General features: G+C 42.0%; 1 protein-coding gene across 1 annotated transcript in view; it reads left to right on the plus strand.

The window, feature by feature from the left end:
• PDE10A (phosphodiesterase 10A) overlaps window positions 1-18,313 on the plus strand; it is a 702,663-nt gene that overhangs the window by 327,571 nt on the left and 356,779 nt on the right. The window lies entirely within an intron of this gene.

The raw sequence follows: 18,313 nt of genomic DNA on the forward strand, positions 1-18,313 counted from the left end.
TATATACACACACACACACAAAACACACAGCTATACAAACACACACACGGATATACAAATATACATATACAAAAACACACATACACAAATACACACATACACACATGCATATACACTCATAAACACAAACACACACATCACACATATATACAAATGCATACATATACAAATATACCCACATTTACACACACACATAAACATATTACACATATAAACACAAAGACACATATATACAGTGTCCCTCATGGGGTAGAGCTTTGTAGGACCTCTCATGGATACCAGAGTCCACCAACGCTCAAGTCCCTGATACAAAATGATGTAGTATTTGCATATAACCTATGCACATCCTCCTGTATACTTTAAATTGTCATTATAATTATTTACAATACCTAATATGATGTAAATGCTATGTAAATACTGTATTTTTTAGGAAATAATGACAAGACAAAGTCTTGAAGTGTTCCATACAGACATTTTATTTCTAAATATTTTAATCCAACAAGGCTGGTTGGATCCAGGGATGTGGAGTCCATGGATATGGAAGGCTGACTGTATGTGACTATATATATCTGAAGAGAGAGCTTTTGAGGAACTGGCTCACACAATTGTGCTGGCATGTGGAAAAGCTGCAGGGCAGGCAGGGCAGACTGGAGGCCCAGGGAAGAGCTGGTGTTGCAGCTTGAGTCTGAAGGCTGTTGGGAAGCAGATTTCTTCTTCCTTAGAGGACCTCAACCTTTTTCTGTTGAAGTCATCCACTGATTGGATGAGGCCCACCCACACTCTGCTTTCCTGAAAGTTGATGGATCTAACGTTAACCTCATCGACAAAATGCCTTCACAGCAACATCTAGACTGGGATTTGACCAAGCAACAGGCCATGTGGCCCAGCCAAGTTGACATAAAATTAACCATCACAGGAAGGAAGGAAGTGAATCATTCAAGCAAGATTTTGCACTTTTTCTTGGAAAGTCGTTATCAGTATAGTTTCATTTCTTGGGAATGAGTGAGGACCCCTGCTGCTGGAGGAGGTGGCCCTGGGGGCCCCAGCCATGCCGTGAGTTTGTGTGGTCCTTCAGTCCACGCACTCCTGGGGTTACAAGTCCATGCTGACAGGCAGGAAGGAAGGTGCTGGCCAGTCCCATGGCACTCTGCCCTCCCAGAGCACGTCAGGGAAATAGCCGTGAAATGTGGGTGAGCTTTAAAATAAAAGTCAGATCATGTGAGCCACTGACGTTTCCCATTTTGTGAAGACCGGAAGCCAAGTCAGTAGCCTAAACAGCTCGTGAGCTGGCCGCGTCACTCCCCACCTCCTAGTCCACTCCAGGCACACGGGCCTGGGTGCACATCCTTAGACCCCTCTCACGGCTGTCCCCTCCTCCTGGAACCTCTTCCCTCTCCACCTTCCAGCTGGGCAGGCACATCAGCTTCTCAATGAGGCTCCGGCCCATCACGCCCTTTCCAACCTGCCCAGCACCCTGACCCACCTCTTCCTCTGCAGGAGCTGTCCCGTTTCCCACATGACCAGGTTAACTGATGCATGATATTTCTTACTGTTGAAAATGTCTACTTGTATAAATTGGAGGCTATAAGTGCGGTTACGTCACACAGAAACAGTGTTTAGTGGTGAAGTCTGGACTTTAGTGTAACCACTGCCCAAATAGTGTATATTGTACTCAATCGGCAATTTTCTCATCCCTCACCTCCCTCCCACCTTCCTACCCCTCTGTGTCTCCAGAGTCTTTGATTCCACTCTGTACATCCGTGTGTACACATTTTTTAGCTCACACTTATGAGTGAGAATATGCAGTGTTTGACTTCTTGGTTTTGAGTTGTTTCAGTTAAGATAATGACCTCCAGTTCCACCCCTGTTGTTGCAAACAACATGATTTCCTTCTTTTTATGGCTGAGGAGTCTTTCCTTATCCAATCATTAGTTAATGGACACTTAGGCTGATTCCACATCTTTGCTATTGTGAATAGTCCTGCAATAAACATACAAGTTTAGGTATCTTTTTGATACAGTGATGTTCTTTGGGTGGATACCCAGTAACTAGATCAAATATTGTTCTATTTTAGTTCTTTGAGAAACCTATTACCTTTTATTTTCCATTCCACAATATCTGTTTCACAGGAGCAGGAGTTTTTGTCTTGTTTGGTTGACTTACATATCCCAAGCACCCAGAATCCTGGTGCATAGTAGACACTAAATATTTGTTAAATAAATGAATAATTTTCCAGTATGGCATGAGGCTTGGCATTGAGGTCACCCCTAAATCCCTCACCAACAACATTTCTGTTTTCTTTCTCCAGCCTGATGTGATTTGGGAAGACCAGGAGTCCTTTTCCATTTTCAAATTTTCTCTGGAGGCCTCCACACACAAATACCATGACAGTATTTATACATCTATTTTAAATGATCTTACTTTAAATATAGAACACAAGTCTTCTATGAAAAATTTGAATTTAATATTTTAAAGGCTTTTTTCTCTTTCTCAATACTAAGAATATACTTAGAGAAAATATACTTCATTTTATCAAATAAAATAAACCCTTTTATATAGACTCATGCATGTATAAACACTGTTAGTCTTCCAGCATGCAGTCCAATGCTATTTACATTTTCCAAGGATGAAATGTAAAATTTTATGGTTTGGTCTTTCTGCTTAGCACATGTTCAACAAAAACAAACAAACAAAGCAGATACTTAAATCTCAGGCTGGGAAAAAGTAGATAAGATTTACCTATTTTCAGAATAACAACTTAACATTGCAAATGTAGCCAGACTTTTGGGACAGGCATAGGCATAGACAAAACTATTGATTTTCTAGTATTAAATTATCTTGTTGTCTTTACCTCCTTCTCATTACTAAGATGACTTATTCTGAAAACTCAAGCTTGAAAATGTTGATGCTTTCTCCCAGAAGAAAGGGTCTTGTTTGCAGTGGGTTGGCGTGTGTTGTGGGCACCTGGATGGACAACGCAATGACTCAGAGAAAAGTGTGGAGTCTAAGAGTGAACAAGAAAGAGGCACTCTGAAAACAACAACAACAACAACAAAAACTTCCAGCTTTGAGAATTGGGGAAGGGATGAACCCATAAAGCAGGAAAACTTCTCTAACTGGAAGTTGATGCCGGAAGTGAGTATTACAACTTTCAGAGGCGACTATGTACACATTCTGCCTCCGTGCCCTTGTTTGGAAAAGTATACCAAATTCAGGCATTTTGAGCTGCTAGCAGCTTCTCTTCTTCTTCTGTGATAAGCCCATTGGCTTTCCTTTGTCCTGGCCAGTCCCTTAGGAATAGTGAGTTAGGGGAAAAGATCGAGAGTTAACCATTTTACGTTTTCTTATTTTATAGTCCTCATAAAAACAGCAGGAGCCAGTCTGTTTGTGGGCGTTTGCTCTAAGGCCAGCAGTGGTCTCACGGTTCCCACGCATGTCAATCTGAATCCCCACAACTACTTCCGCGTTCTCCCCACTGCGCATCAGCAGGAAGCTCAGAACAGAAAGTGACTTCCAAGAGCAGCTGGGATGTGGCAGATCTAGAATTTAAGGCCAGGTCTGTTCTGACTGCCAGAACCACGCCTTTTTTTTTTCTTTCTTTTCCTGCTGAGTGCCTGCTGCACGCAAGGGACCGCTGAAGGCATTTCCGTACACATAATCTTAGTGATCCTCATGACAACGCTAAGAGGAGACATGGCTATTGTTTCCATGCTTCCATTTTAAAGATGGAAAATGAAGTTTGGCAAAAGTCTATATTTTGTCCAGGGGAATTGTGGAATAGGAAAGGGGTAAAGGCAAGATTTGAACCTGGGCAATGAGTCTCTATAACAAAGGCTCTCGTCTTTGTTTCTGTGTGCCTCTGACCAGCTCAGGTTTTTCTTCCCTGGGAAACATTTATAAAATATGATCATATCTATGGACACAGTAACACTTTTTACAAATTTAAAATTGGAGATCTTTCAAGTCACATTATTCTGCTAGTTTAGTAATCCAAAACTAAACTAAATTAATAACGTGGCTGAGAATATTCTTTACTATTTGGAAATTCATAAACATGCTTCTATATAATCCATGGATCAAAGAGAATATTAAAACTGAAATTTAAAACCATTTAGAAACATATGAGAAAGGAATATTTTATTTTAAAACCTATGGAATCCCCAAAAACTCAACTCAGGAAAAAACTCTGTATTGGCAGAAATGCCTTCACTATTAAAGAAGAAAGACTAAAAATAAAGGAGCTAAATACATATGATAAAAATTTAAAAACAAAACATGAAAGTGTAAAGAGAGAATGTATTGCTAAAACTAACATGTAAAATAAGGGAAAGTACAAATAAATACGCAGACTGATATTCTGAAACCAGAAGTGGCTGAAGAGGCCTGAATGACAGGGCTGTGAGAAGGTCACCTTGCCTGGGTACAGCGGACAGCAGCTCAGGCTCCACCCTGGAAACCCGGGTTTTAACCCTCACCTTTCCAAACCCAATAGAGAAGCTACAATAAATCCAAATCTGCTGTGATATGAAAGAAAACAATTAAAATCTTGCATGGCTATGCTTTTCTCAGTTTGGAATAGTATGCATCAGCGTGGGGCTATAGACTCCTGGAAGAACCTGTATACTGAATATCATGCTGGCTTTTGTAAATAGAATTCTATATACATGCTCTAAGGGTTAACTATTCCTGGGAATCTGTGCCATATCTAGTTCTAAAGTGCACATCCCTTTCTCCTTCTTCAATCTAGTTTATCTGTTGAAAAGTTGAAATTTTCGCTAATTTTATTTTCTTCAGCCTTATACCATACTTAGCGACTACTTTCCGGGTCAGTTCACCTAGATGTGACACGTCTGAGACTTAAGTGGTTAGTTAGAACTGCTAGGAGTGGTGTGGTCCCTGCTGTTACCTTATTTAATTCATGGCAAAGGTGTGGAGGGGAGTATTCATTTACAACCAAAAAGGACTGGCAACTACAGTCAGTCACAGTGAATTGCTGGAATTACAAATGGTTCCCAACTTATGATGGTTCAACTTAAAGATTTTTTGACTTTATGATGGTGTGAAAATGATAGGTATTCAGTAGAAACCGTTCTTTAAGTACCCATCTGTATTAGTCTGTTTTCATGATGCTGATAAAGATATACCTGAGACTGGGCAATTTACAAAAGAAGAGGTTTAATGGACTCACGGTTCCACGTGGCTGGGGAGGCCTCACAATCATGGCAGAAGGTGAAAGGCACATCTCACATAGTGGCAGACAAGAGAATTGTTACAGCCAAGCAAAGGGGTTTCCCCTTATTACTACCACGAGAACAGTATGGGGGAAACTGTCTTCATGATTCAATTATCTCCCACTGGGTCTCTCCCACAACATGAGGGAATTATGGGGGCTACAATTCAAGATGAGATTTGGGTGGGGACACAGCCAAACCATATCACCATCCAACCATTGTTTTTCACTTTCAGGACACTATTCAATAAGTTGCATGAGATATCGAACACTTTATTATAAAATAGGCTTTGTGGTTTTGCCTAACTGTAGTGTTCTGAGCACATTTAAGGCAGGCTAGGCTAAGCCCTGATGTTGGTTAGGTTAGGTGTATTAAATGCATTTTGACTTAGGATATTTTCAGTTTATGATGTGTCTGCCCTAAATTGAGGAGCGTCTGTATTCTTAAAGGTTTTGGCCAGGCTTAAAGAGCTTACCTTATACCATTGACCAGTAAGGTATATATGAGAAACGCATGCCTTTACATAATGAATGAGTTTCTGATAAACTGTGGAAATCTTTACTGTCAATGAAATCAAGTTATAAATGGAGGAATAATTTTCAGTGTTCACGGGAGTATCTTAGCAAGTCACGGATTTACCTCCATGTATTGATCTCTCTACTGAAAACTTGTTTATATGAGATTTGCCTAAATCAGATTTCAAAAACATAAGATCAGATTTCACCAGTATTTTATGGTTACTGAAGTAAAATAGTTTGACTGAAAACAGATGGGATAGAGTTTCATGGCATATATTACTAACTCCGTTATAAAATAGAGATATTTAACTTGTAAACTTGCTTTTATATGGGGAGAGCATTTTAACTGATGCCCCTACGAAATGATCTTGCTTTAAGAAATACAGAAATCTGTGAATACTGAATATAAACATCCTGCCTTAGAGAATAAAGCACACACGCTGTATATATGTATATATACACATATATATGATATAAAGCACACTATGTATATATGTGTGTGTGTGTGACATCTAGCTGCTTTTCATCAGTTTTATAATCCATGTGTGTGAAATCTATAAAATGAGCCTAAATCCTAGCTATTAAAGCTGCCTCTGAGGGCTTCTACGAGTAGTGATGGAAGTGAATTAATTGGGTCCTTTGAGTGCAGTCACGCTGAACACAGTCATGGAGAGATATACACAGCAGTCAACGGGAAGGTGGTAGCATGGGCAGCTGGCTTCCTCTTCCTAGGTGGACCCCAATCCTAAGTGGCCATGTGAATGGGCTCATGTTCAGTTCTGGGCAGTAAATGGGCAGAGGCACCTGGGCTGAATTCGGGCTCTTCAGGGGTTTTGCTCGTTCTGTGATCACTCATGGGTCGTTGTGCTGACTATATTCCCAAAATAATAAAATTACCAAGTTTACCTGTCTCAGGGGAAGAGGGTTAGAAAAGCTTAACCAAGGTAGTTAAAAAAACAGAAGAGGGTTTCACTCTAGCCTATCACCAGATGACATTTACAAAAACAAGTAGACTTCGGGAATTTGTAGTAAGCATCATTTGTTGTTGATTCTTACAAAAAAAAATTAGTGAATGTTTTACCCAAAAAGGGTGATTCTAACACTGATATGTTGAAAACCTAGGAAATCAGTCTCTTCACCAGTACAATCTGATCTGAAAGATGGATCAGATAACCCTAGTCTGTAGACTTATAAAATGCCATTTGTTAGACTCCAAAAGTTAGACAGAAGGCAATGAAATGTGATCAATAGGGACATCTTACAGCTCTAAGATAATATGATCAGAACTTCCTGCACACTGTGAGACTCTACCATAGTAACCCATTTCATTCTTCATTGAAAGCATGGATAATGCTAACAGGTTGGGATATTTTAAGTCCCCAGGAATCTTAAACCCTGTTTACCACTCCTAACTTGACGAATTTCCCCATAAACAATGCCACTGCTTCTGGGTAACTCCAGAAACAAGAAAAAGATATTTAGAGGAGACAGTGATTTCAATTCAGGACACATGCAAGGGTTAGCTTGCATGCTGTACTCATTGGCTATAGTTGGAAACAACAAAACCCTTATCAATTACTACTTAAATGTATCTTTCACCATTAGCAAAATCATGCCGGTACCAAGAAGCTCTGGAGCCGGGGAGGAGATCCTCCTTTGTTGACCTTGCCTTTGTTGATGATGGCAATATTAGTGCAGCATGTAAAACGCAAAGTTATTAAACCCCAGTTTCTGAGCCAAATAAAATGAATATGGCAACAGGATTATGGAAGACATGCTGCTTTTCTGAACTTCCCCTTCCTTTAACTCCCAGGCAGAGTTATTGCCGGGTGTGTCTGGCTCACCAATCAGTCCTATAGATAACAAACACAGCTGAAAAAACAAGGTCACTCATCTTTTGGCTTCTGTGAGTTATTTTTCTCATAAGGGTTCATTCAAAAGATTTAATATACAAATTTCTACTTACATCTCCCAATTGGCTGCTCTTGCAGATGCTAGGTAGACTGTGTGTGTGCCAGCAACCAGGCCTGACTCAGTCTAGACCAGAGCCTTCTGTAACTTACAGTCCTTGAGAAACCATGGTGCTTCTTGAAGCATCAGCAGCTAAGAAGGCCTGATCCCTGCATCAAACTTCCTGTCTCCTTTTTCCATTCTGCACTTGAATAAGAGAAGCTCAGGGCCAAAAGCATTGTCTCCTCATTAAAACTGTGCAAAAGTCAAGGTCTGATGTCAGAACACTTCGCTCATGTGAATGAACTCTGCCTAGCTTTGTGCCCCAAAATGCCAGTCCAATTCTGGTCTAGACCAGAACAAACTCACAGTGCTCACTTGTGCCTCAGGCCATGCCTTAGATCCTTTGCTTTTCTCTCTTCCCTTCTCCTTCTCTTCCCTTTCCTTCCTCTCCCCTCCCCTTCCTCTCCCCTCCCCTCTCCCTTCCCTTCCTCCTTCCCCCGTCCCCTCCCCATTCCCCATTCCCCATTCCCTTCCCTTCCTCCTTTTTCTCTCTTTCTCTTTCCTTCTTTCCTTCTTTCTCTCTTTCTTTATCTTTTCTTTCCTTTCTTTCTCTGTAAAGAGAAAGGAATCAGTTCTCCAATTCTCTGGATTAAATGAGCCATTTTAATCCTTACATCTGAGACAAATCTGGAAGAGCCAACAACATTTCTTTCTCCTGTAACTGCATCACACCCCTGGTATACATGTCAAGGTCTATTATAAAAATTGGGTTATCAACATTTAAAATGTTTGCAAGACAAAGATTCCAGAGTAACAGATGAAGAGCTACTTATTTCAAGCAACAGGAACAATACACAGTTCAAACATCGCATAGTAATTCGTATGGGCACTGAAGTAGTATCATGGTGAGACAAACTCAGTGGCAATTTTGGCAACCCTTGAGAGACTTGTATACCCATTTGTACAAAAGGTGTCCATAGAAATCAGGGCATACCATCCTTTATAATTTCAGCCCCAGCCAAACCTTTTATCCAGAATGTCTCTTTATGACCACTTTCTATTTAAAAGCTTTAGACTGGACTTTAGTTCTCTTTAAGAAGTATTTTCTTTTAGGCTTATTATTCTTATTGAGATATAATTATCTCACACTGCTTTTATTTAATTCTTAAAACACAATCTCAAACACAATTTATATATTTGACTTGTAAAAGTTTGGTGAAAGTGTTGATTATTTAAGCAGAACTCATGATTGTGTTCTAACTTGTATCTGTTTTTGAGAACTGAAAACTGTTTCAGCACTCTACAAATGCCAGTGGATTTCTACAGTGACTTGATATTTTTTTAATGGCAACATCTTTGAAATCTACTTCTGTGTCATAACACAGCAGTGTTATATAATAGAGTTAATATTCACATGGTTATCCTAAGAACTTAGTATTGATTATATAATCTCAGCAATACTTTTTAACACTAGTATCTTCATGGCTACATACAGCCATTATGCAGAGCTTATTTTCAGGAGATAATTAACGTTTTTCTTTTGATTCGTGAAAATCTCCACTTGGGTCTCACTTTAATCAAGAAACACATGTTTCTCCCATTGAAAAGAAGCCTTTAAAAAAAAAAGAAAGAAACACACACAACCCCTTTCTCCGATAGAATGGATTCTTAACACCTATTCAAAATATTGTTTTAACCATTTGCATATCATCAAAATACTCTAATTAGAAACTAATTTTAATTAAAATTTAAAAATTAGAACTATTCTAATTTAAAAATTAAAATCTATTCTGTTTATTAAATAAATAATAATATAACCTATACTGGTTTTTACTTGCTTTATAACATAAAGTGATAACACAACTGCAATTTGTTTTACAATTAATTGGTTGGAATTAATAAAAATAATTTAATGGAGTGAAGGATAAAAGACTACAAGTTGGGTTCAGATTATACTGCTTGGGTGATGGGTGCACCAAAATCTCACAAATCACCACTATAGAACTTACTCATGTAACCCCCACCTGTTTCCCAAAAACCTATGGAAATAAAAAATAAAAAATAAATAAAAACAATTTAATTGAAACTGAAGATCTAGGAATGGTGGTGGTAGCTAAAGGAGTTGCTTTTATCATCTTGGTCTGTTTTCAAGACTGTCCCGTATAAAGTATTGACTTTAATAATATTTTTAAAACCAGAATTATAATGGCCTTTTATTTTAGGTTTGACTATAACAACACTGTAAGAAGCTATCCCTTACTTTTGTCAAGATGTGTTAACATCAATAGTAACGGAAATTTGTAATCAGCTGGCACTCAGGTGACAGGAAAGCCGGCAATTATTGAGTGCCTATTGTGTGTTGGCTTTCATTAAAGGTTATGAGTAGTTGGAGAGGCAGTCTCCCTGATGTCAAGCTGTTTAAAATGGAGTTGTCAATGCAAATTACATGTGCATTAACTTTCTTAACAAGAGACTTAACCCAACATGTTGATATGTGCAGAAAAAATACATAAGTTCCAGGAGTCTAGACAACAAAGCTGTGATGAATTAGGGATGAGAAAAATTGAAGGAGGTTTCCTGGAAATACAAACTAAAAACTAGAGTGAGGGACTGAGGGGGTGGTGGGTCAGGAGGATGTGAATAAATGTCTGGAAGCTGAACTCCATTTTAATGACACCAGGTAGTAAATAAAGTATCCTATTAGAATGGAGAGAGTTTGTGTGATATGACACATCATGCCTGAATGACATTTACATTAATTTAGTAGCTATTAAATGGAAAAAGTCCGACATGTAAAACTCACATGATTTTATTGAGCTTGGGAACAACAGACACTTGCTTGTGATTTATTTTGCTATGCATTTTAAATAAGTTACAAAAATTAAAATCACGGTAAAGAGAACATGCATTTTGGAAGACATCTGTGTAAGTAGATGAGTTTAACATTTAGTTTTCTTTGTTTTTATATATTCATACAGAAAGGTTATTATTTAAAAAAGGAAATAGGGTTTTCAAGAATCAATGATGTGAAATTTACAACTGTAAGCACTAATGTCCACAGTTGTAAAATAAAATCAGTTAAGACACAGACTTGCACGTTTACCAAAAAGTTCATAAAATATTAACCATGTTAGTTACAAACCTAACTCTTAGGTTATTAAAATGGGTGCATGGTTAAATTATCATGAAGAAATTTCATACTTTTTAAAGGAAAATCCTCATTTAAAAATTTCTTAGGCTCTACTTAGATGCATGTTTTTAAGAACATAAAATCCAAATTAAGTAACAATCAGGCAGGTATTATTTCCTCTGTAGATAAATGTTAGGCATAAATACTAAAAGTAATATAGAATTAACTTGATTTAAAAATAACAACATATAAAAGAATGTTTGGAGAATTTAAATGTACTTATGGTTGTATAGCTTCACTAATTTAAAGTTTCATTAGCAATACAAAACTCTTGATCATTTTCCTTGGTAAAAGGCAGAGACAAATGTTTTATATTCTTTTAAAATGATGGTCATCATTATTTTGGCACCTGGTGTTAACTACCCTCTTAATATTCTTTTAGTTTTTTTTTTTTTCTTTGCAACGTGGGCTTGGAATTTCCTCAGCTGAAAGTAAGGAAAATGGTTTATTTTACCGAGCGCACTGCAACATTGTGCATTTCTGCCATCGCTCTTCCTCTTCTCCTAATAATGACAGTATGCTTACATTGTGTTACAGTCTAATAACCTTTTGTCATGTAACTATATTGCAGCCTTTATGGGAACTGTCAGAATGCAGTGTTCCCTCAGTTATGGGCGGGTGCCTTTATTCACAAAAGGTTTGGAGTAACAAAAGTGTAGTGTCACAGCCCTCTCCTCTTTCTGATATGTCAGTAAAGAAACTCAAAGGGAAGGAAAGGAATCCGCAATCAGCGCGTTCTCCAGGCGCGCAGCACCTGAGCATGGGTGAGTGACAGAGCCTGTATGTCTGCGCCTTTGTCATTAAAGTCTTCAACTAAGCAAAGTTCATGAAGGAAAGAAAGTGACTGAATGCCTCTGAGACTTACAGTAACAAACGTGGACACCAGTATGAAGGAGGGAGATCATGTATGAAAATCTCAGAGCGAATCAGTAAACCCCTCCTTCAGTTGTTTTCTTTTCCGTTGTTATGCTTTGTGATTTTTAATTTGTCCAGGAAAACGTCCCTTCCAGCAAGCACTTGGAGAAAAGGACGAAAGGTAAACAGGAGGTTGATTCTGGGAAAGGGTTAATGAAAATTTTAAAGGTTGCCTCCTGATTTAATAAGGAATCCCAGGACAAATATTTGGTGTTTCCCACCCTGTCTCCTGCGCCCGCAAGGGGGCTTATGGGCAAGTTAAATTTATATTTTCTTGGAACTGAAAAATAGTTTTAATAACTCCAAGATGCAAATAAAGAAACTTAAATGACAAGGAGAAACAATTTTGCGTGTAAAGGAATGAACAATAAACACTTGAGGAGAAACTCGTCTTCCCTAAACGTGTGGGCAGCCCCCAGACCCTTGCTGCCTGGTCCAGCCGCGACGGCACAAACTCCAGACTCGCAGCAAAGTAACCGGAGTGGAATCTGCACGGCCGGAGAAGCGTCAAGCCGGGAGGCTGCCGGCAGCCTGGCTCAATCATTTTGCTGTTTTTCTTTGCCGAAAAAATTCAGAAACAAGGGCAGCGCCCCTAAGGTAAGAGTCACTGGAATCATTTTCTTCTTCCACAAATATAGGGATTCTGACCTAGTGAGTGCCAAGGCTGTTGCCCGTTACACGCGACGCTCAGAATCCATCCGGCAATCGCGGAGACGTCTGTGGACTTTACTGGGGGAGGGGAGCCCCAGGATGTCCCTCGCATCCCAACTGCTCAGCTTGGTGCAAATACAAAAGTGTTAGTTTCCATTGTGGGGAGTTTGGATGGGAGTCGGGGAAAGCATTGACTGGTGAGGAATCTGGATCACGCTTCAAAATAAAAATACATATGAAACTGGATAGAAAGAAGAAAACGTGGCGGGCGAGAAATGGCCCCGGGACCTGGCACACACCGGGAGTCCAGGGTCCTGGGTCAGCCCAGTTGCTGCACCGTAGCGCACGCCCGTTTGGCCCTTCGTGAAAGTTGGGCTTTGGCGCGTGTGCTCCACTCCGGGGAAGGTGACCTTGTCCAGACAGTCCGGACAGCCCGTGCCACCGTGGGACAGAAGAGCCACCGTCCCTCCTCCGATCCAGCGCGCCACGGTGGCCCCGCCGCGCGTGCCTGCCCGAACGCGGACACCTGCGCATCTGTGTGCGCTCTTGCGCTCCAACTTCCCCAAACTTCTGGCGGCTCCTAGTTCTGAGCGCCCATTGGGCGGCTCATTTCCCTTCAGTGGCAACTGCCTGGATTCATGGGTAGGGAAGGGGGTGGGGGTGTCCAAGAAAGCCGCAGATGGCAAGGCTGTCTCAGGGTTTGGGACAATGATCTCTCAGTCTTGCTCATTTTGGCCACAGTTTGCCCTTTCCGTTCTCTAACCCCAACCAACGCAAACTGGGCTTGTGCACACGAAGTTGGTTTTAAAGTGAGTATCCGAAAGGGAGTCCTGGGGAGGAACCGTATTGCAAACCCTACTTTATGGGAAACACTGTGAGTTGATTTAAACTCCAACCAAAGGTCCGAGTTGGAACTCTCTCCCGGGAGCTCTGACTGAGCACAGCTGGGTTGGAGCTGCTGGCCCGCCACCAGGAGGATTCCCTGGCTCGGGCAACTGGCAGGCCGACGTGGCTCGCCCAGCAACGCACAGCTGGAGCAGCTGCAGGACTCAGGATTTAGATTCTGGAACACTGGACCCAGATGTGACAAGGCCGGGCAGAGACGCAGCGGTTGCTCCANTAGAACTATTCTAATTTAAAAATTAAAATCTATTCTGTTTATTAAATAAATAATAATATAACCTATACTGGTTTTACTTGCTTTATAACATAAAGTGATAACACAACTGCAATTTGTTTTACAATTAATTGGTTGGAATTAATAAAATAATTTAATGGAGTGAAGGATAAAAGACTACAAGTTGGGTTCAGATTATACTGCTTGGGTGATGGGTGCACCAAAATCTCACAAATCACCACTATAGAACTTACTCATGTAACCCCACCTGTTTCCCAAAACCTATGGAAATAAAAAATAAAAAATAAATAAAACAATTTAATTGAAACTGAAGATCTAGGAATGGTGGTGGTAGCTAAAGGAGTTGCTTTTATCATCTTGGTCTGTTTTCAAGACTGTCCCGTATAAAGTATTGACTTTAATAATATTTTAAAACCAGAATTATAATGGCCTTTTATTTTAGGTTTGACTATAACAACACTGTAAGAAGCTATCCCTTACTTTTGTCAAGATGTGTTAACATCAATAGTAACGGAAATTTGTAATCAGCTGGCACTCAGGTGACAGGAAAGCCGGCAATTATTGAGTGCCTATTGTGTGTTGGCTTTCATTAAAGGTTATGAGTAGTTGGAGAGGCAGTCTCCCTGATGTCAAGCTGTTTAAAATGGAGTTGTCAATGCAAATTACATGTGCATTAACTTTCTTAACAAGAGACTTAACCCAACATGTTGATATGTGCAGAAAAAATACATAAGTTCCAGGAGTCTAGACAACAAAGCTGTGATGAATTAGGGATGAGAAAATTGAAGGAGGTTTCCTGGAAATACAAACTAAAACTAGAGTGAGGGACTGAGGGGTGGTGGGTCAGGAGGATGTGAATAAATGTCTGGAAGCTGAACTCCATTTTAATGACACCAGGTAGTAAATAAAGTATCCTATTAGAATGGAGAGAGTTTGTGTGATATGACACATCATGCCTGAATGACATTTACATTAATTTAGTAGCTATTAAATGGAAAAGTCCGACATGTAAAACTCACATGATTTTATTGAGCTTGGGAACAACAGACACTTGCTTGTGATTTATTTTGCTATGCATTTTAAATAAGTTACAAAATTAAAATCACGGTAAAGAGAACATGCATTTTGGAAGACATCTGTGTAAGTAGATGAGTTTAACATTTAGTTTTCTTTGTTTTATATATTCATACAGAAAGGTTATTATTTAAAAAAGGAAATAGGGTTTTCAAGAATCAATGATGTGAAATTTACAACTGTAAGCACTAATGTCCACAGTTGTAAAATAAAATCAGTTAAGACACAGACTTGCACGTTTACCAAAAGTTCATAAAATATTAACCATGTTAGTTACAAACCTAACTCTTAGGTTATTAAAATGGGTGCATGGTTAAATTATCATGAAGAAATTTCATACTTTTAAAGGAAAATCCTCATTTAAAATTTCTTAGGCTCTACTTAGATGCATGTTTTAAGAACATAAAATCCAAATTAAGTAACAATCAGGCAGGTATTATTTCCTCTGTAGATAAATGTTAGGCATAAATACTAAAAGTAATATAGAATTAACTTGATTTAAAATAACAACATATAAAAGAATGTTTGGAGAATTTAAATGTACTTATGGTTGTATAGCTTCACTAATTTAAAGTTTCATTAGCAATACAAAACTCTTGATCATTTTCCTTGGTAAAAGGCAGAGACAAATGTTTTATATTCTTTTAAAATGATGGTCATCATTATTTTGGCACCTGGTGTTAACTACCCTCTTAATATTCTTTTAGTTTTTTTTTTTTTCTTTGCAACGTGGGCTTGGAATTTCCTCAGCTGAAAGTAAGGAAAATGGTTTATTTTACCGAGCGCACTGCAACATTGTGCATTTCTGCCATCGCTCTTCCTCTTCTCCTAATAATGACAGTATGCTTACATTGTGTTACAGTCTAATAACCTTTTGTCATGTAACTATATTGCAGCCTTTATGGGAACTGTCAGAATGCAGTGTTCCCTCAGTTATGGGCGGGTGCCTTTATTCACAAAAGGTTTGGAGTAACAAAAGTGTAGTGTCACAGCCCTCTCCTCTTTCTGATATGTCAGTAAAGAAACTCAAAGGGAAGGAAAGGAATCCGCAATCAGCGCGTTCTCCAGGCGCGCAGCACCTGAGCATGGGTGAGTGACAGAGCCTGTATGTCTGCGCCTTTGTCATTAAAGTCTTCAACTAAGCAAAGTTCATGAAGGAAAGAAAGTGACTGAATGCCTCTGAGACTTACAGTAACAAACGTGGACACCAGTATGAAGGAGGGAGATCATGTATGAAAATCTCAGAGCGAATCAGTAAACCCCTCCTTCAGTTGTTTTCTTTTCCGTTGTTATGCTTTGTGATTTTAATTTGTCCAGGAAAACGTCCCTTCCAGCAAGCACTTGGAGAAAAGGACGAAAGGTAAACAGGAGGTTGATTCTGGGAAAGGGTTAATGAAAATTTTAAAGGTTGCCTCCTGATTTAATAAGGAATCCCAGGACAAATATTTGGTGTTTCCCACCCTGTCTCCTGCGCCCGCAAGGGGCTTATGGGCAAGTTAAATTTATATTTTCTTGGAACTGAAAATAGTTTTAATAACTCCAAGATGCAAATAAAGAAACTTAAATGACAAGGAGAAACAATTTTGCGTGTAAAGGAATGAACAATAAACACTTGAGGAGAAACTCGTCTTCCCTAAACGTGTGGGCAGCCCCAGACCCTTGCTGCCTGGTCCAGCCGCGACGGCACAAACTCCAGACTCGCAGCAAAGTAACCGGAGTGGAATCTGCACGGCCGGAGAAGCGTCAAGCCGGGAGGCTGCCGGCAGCCTGGCTCAATCATTTTGCTGTTTTCTTTGCCGAAAAAATTCAGAAACAAGGGCAGCGCCCCTAAGGTAAGAGTCACTGGAATCATTTTCTTCTTCCACAAATATAGGGATTCTGACCTAGTGAGTGCCAAGGCTGTTGCCCGTTACACGCGACGCTCAGAATCCATCCGGCAATCGCGGAGACGTCTGTGGACTTTACTGGGGAGGGGAGCCCCAGGATGTCCCTCGCATCCCAACTGCTCAGCTTGGTGCAAATACAAAAGTGTTAGTTTCCATTGTGGGGAGTTTGGATGGGAGTCGGGGAAAGCATTGACTGGTGAGGAATCTGGATCACGCTTCAAAATAAAATACATATGAAACTGGATAGAAAGAAGAAAACGTGGCGGGCGAGAAATGGCCCCGGGACCTGGCACACACCGGGAGTCCAGGGTCCTGGGTCAGCCCAGTTGCTGCACCGTAGCGCACGCCCGTTTGGCCCTTCGTGAAAGTTGGGCTTTGGCGCGTGTGCTCCACTCCGGGGAAGGTGACCTTGTCCAGACAGTCCGGACAGCCCGTGCCACCGTGGGACAGAAGAGCCACCGTCCCTCCTCCGATCCAGCGCGCCACGGTGGCCCCGCCGCGCGTGCCTGCCCGAACGCGGACACCTGCGCATCTGTGTGCGCTCTTGCGCTCCAACTTCCCCAAACTTCTGGCGGCTCCTAGTTCTGAGCGCCCATTGGGCGGCTCATTTCCCTTCAGTGGCAACTGCCTGGATTCATGGGTAGGGAAGGGGTGGGGTGTCCAAGAAAGCCGCAGATGGCAAGGCTGTCTCAGGGTTTGGGACAATGATCTCTCAGTCTTGCTCATTTTGGCCACAGTTTGCCCTTTCCGTTCTCTAACCCCAACCAACGCAAACTGGGCTTGTGCACACGAAGTTGGTTTTAAAGTGAGTATCCGAAAGGGAGTCCTGGGGAGGAACCGTATTGCAAACCCTACTTTATGGGAAACACTGTGAGTTGATTTAAACTCCAACCAAAGGTCCGAGTTGGAACTCTCTCCCGGGAGCTCTGACTGAGCACAGCTGGGTTGGAGCTGCTGGCCCGCCACCAGGAGGATTCCCTGGCTCGGGCAACTGGCAGGCCGACGTGGCTCGCCCAGCAACGCACAGCTGGAGCAGCTGCAGGACTCAGGATTTAGATTCTGGAACACTGGACCCAGATGTGACAAGGCCGGGCAGAGACGCAGCGGTTGCTCCATCCGCCCTCCCCGGCCCCGGGTGCAGGCGGCGCGCAGAGGCTCACTCGGGTGCGGAAGCCTGGCGCAGGGGCCGAGTCCCTCGGGGCGCGCTACGTGGGCGCGGAAGGCGGCGGCGGCAGCGGCGGCGTGGGGAGCGCCTGCTCCGCCAGTGGGCGTCTTCTGCCGCCGCCACCACCACCGCCTCCACGGGCAGCGGCACTGCGGCGCTTTTCTCCGCTGCTTTCGAGCAGCCGCCGAGGCTCAGCCGCCGAAGCGCTCACACACCACGCCACGCCTGCAAGGAGGGTCTCCGCCGTCCCTCTCCCCGGCCCGGGAGAACGCCGATTGTGCGCGCCTGAGGGTAGCCAGGCGCCGTCGCCGGGGCCTGGCCCCCGGCCCCGGGTCCTCCCGCAGCCTAAGCCGAGCACAATGTGACGACTAGACTGGGAGGGAAGCCGAATACCAGAGAGGAGGACCAGGCAGCGGTTCGGGCGGCCGGCAAGGGTGGGCAGGTCCTGCGGGGGCGGAGCCCACCGAGCCCCGGCCCGCCGCGCCCCTCCCGCCCGCGGCCTGCCCCCTCCGCGGCCCGGGGAGGAACCATGGCCAGCCCCGAGGAGCCTCTTGCTCCCCGCCCCCAGGGTCCCCCGCCAGCGGCCGGGGAC

The sequence above is a fragment of the Rhinopithecus bieti genome, unplaced genomic scaffold (genome assembly GCF_001698545.2).
Source record: "Rhinopithecus bieti isolate Rb0 unplaced genomic scaffold, ASM169854v2 scaffold_3948, whole genome shotgun sequence".
Taxonomy (NCBI): Eukaryota; Metazoa; Chordata; class Mammalia; order Primates; family Cercopithecidae; genus Rhinopithecus; species Rhinopithecus bieti.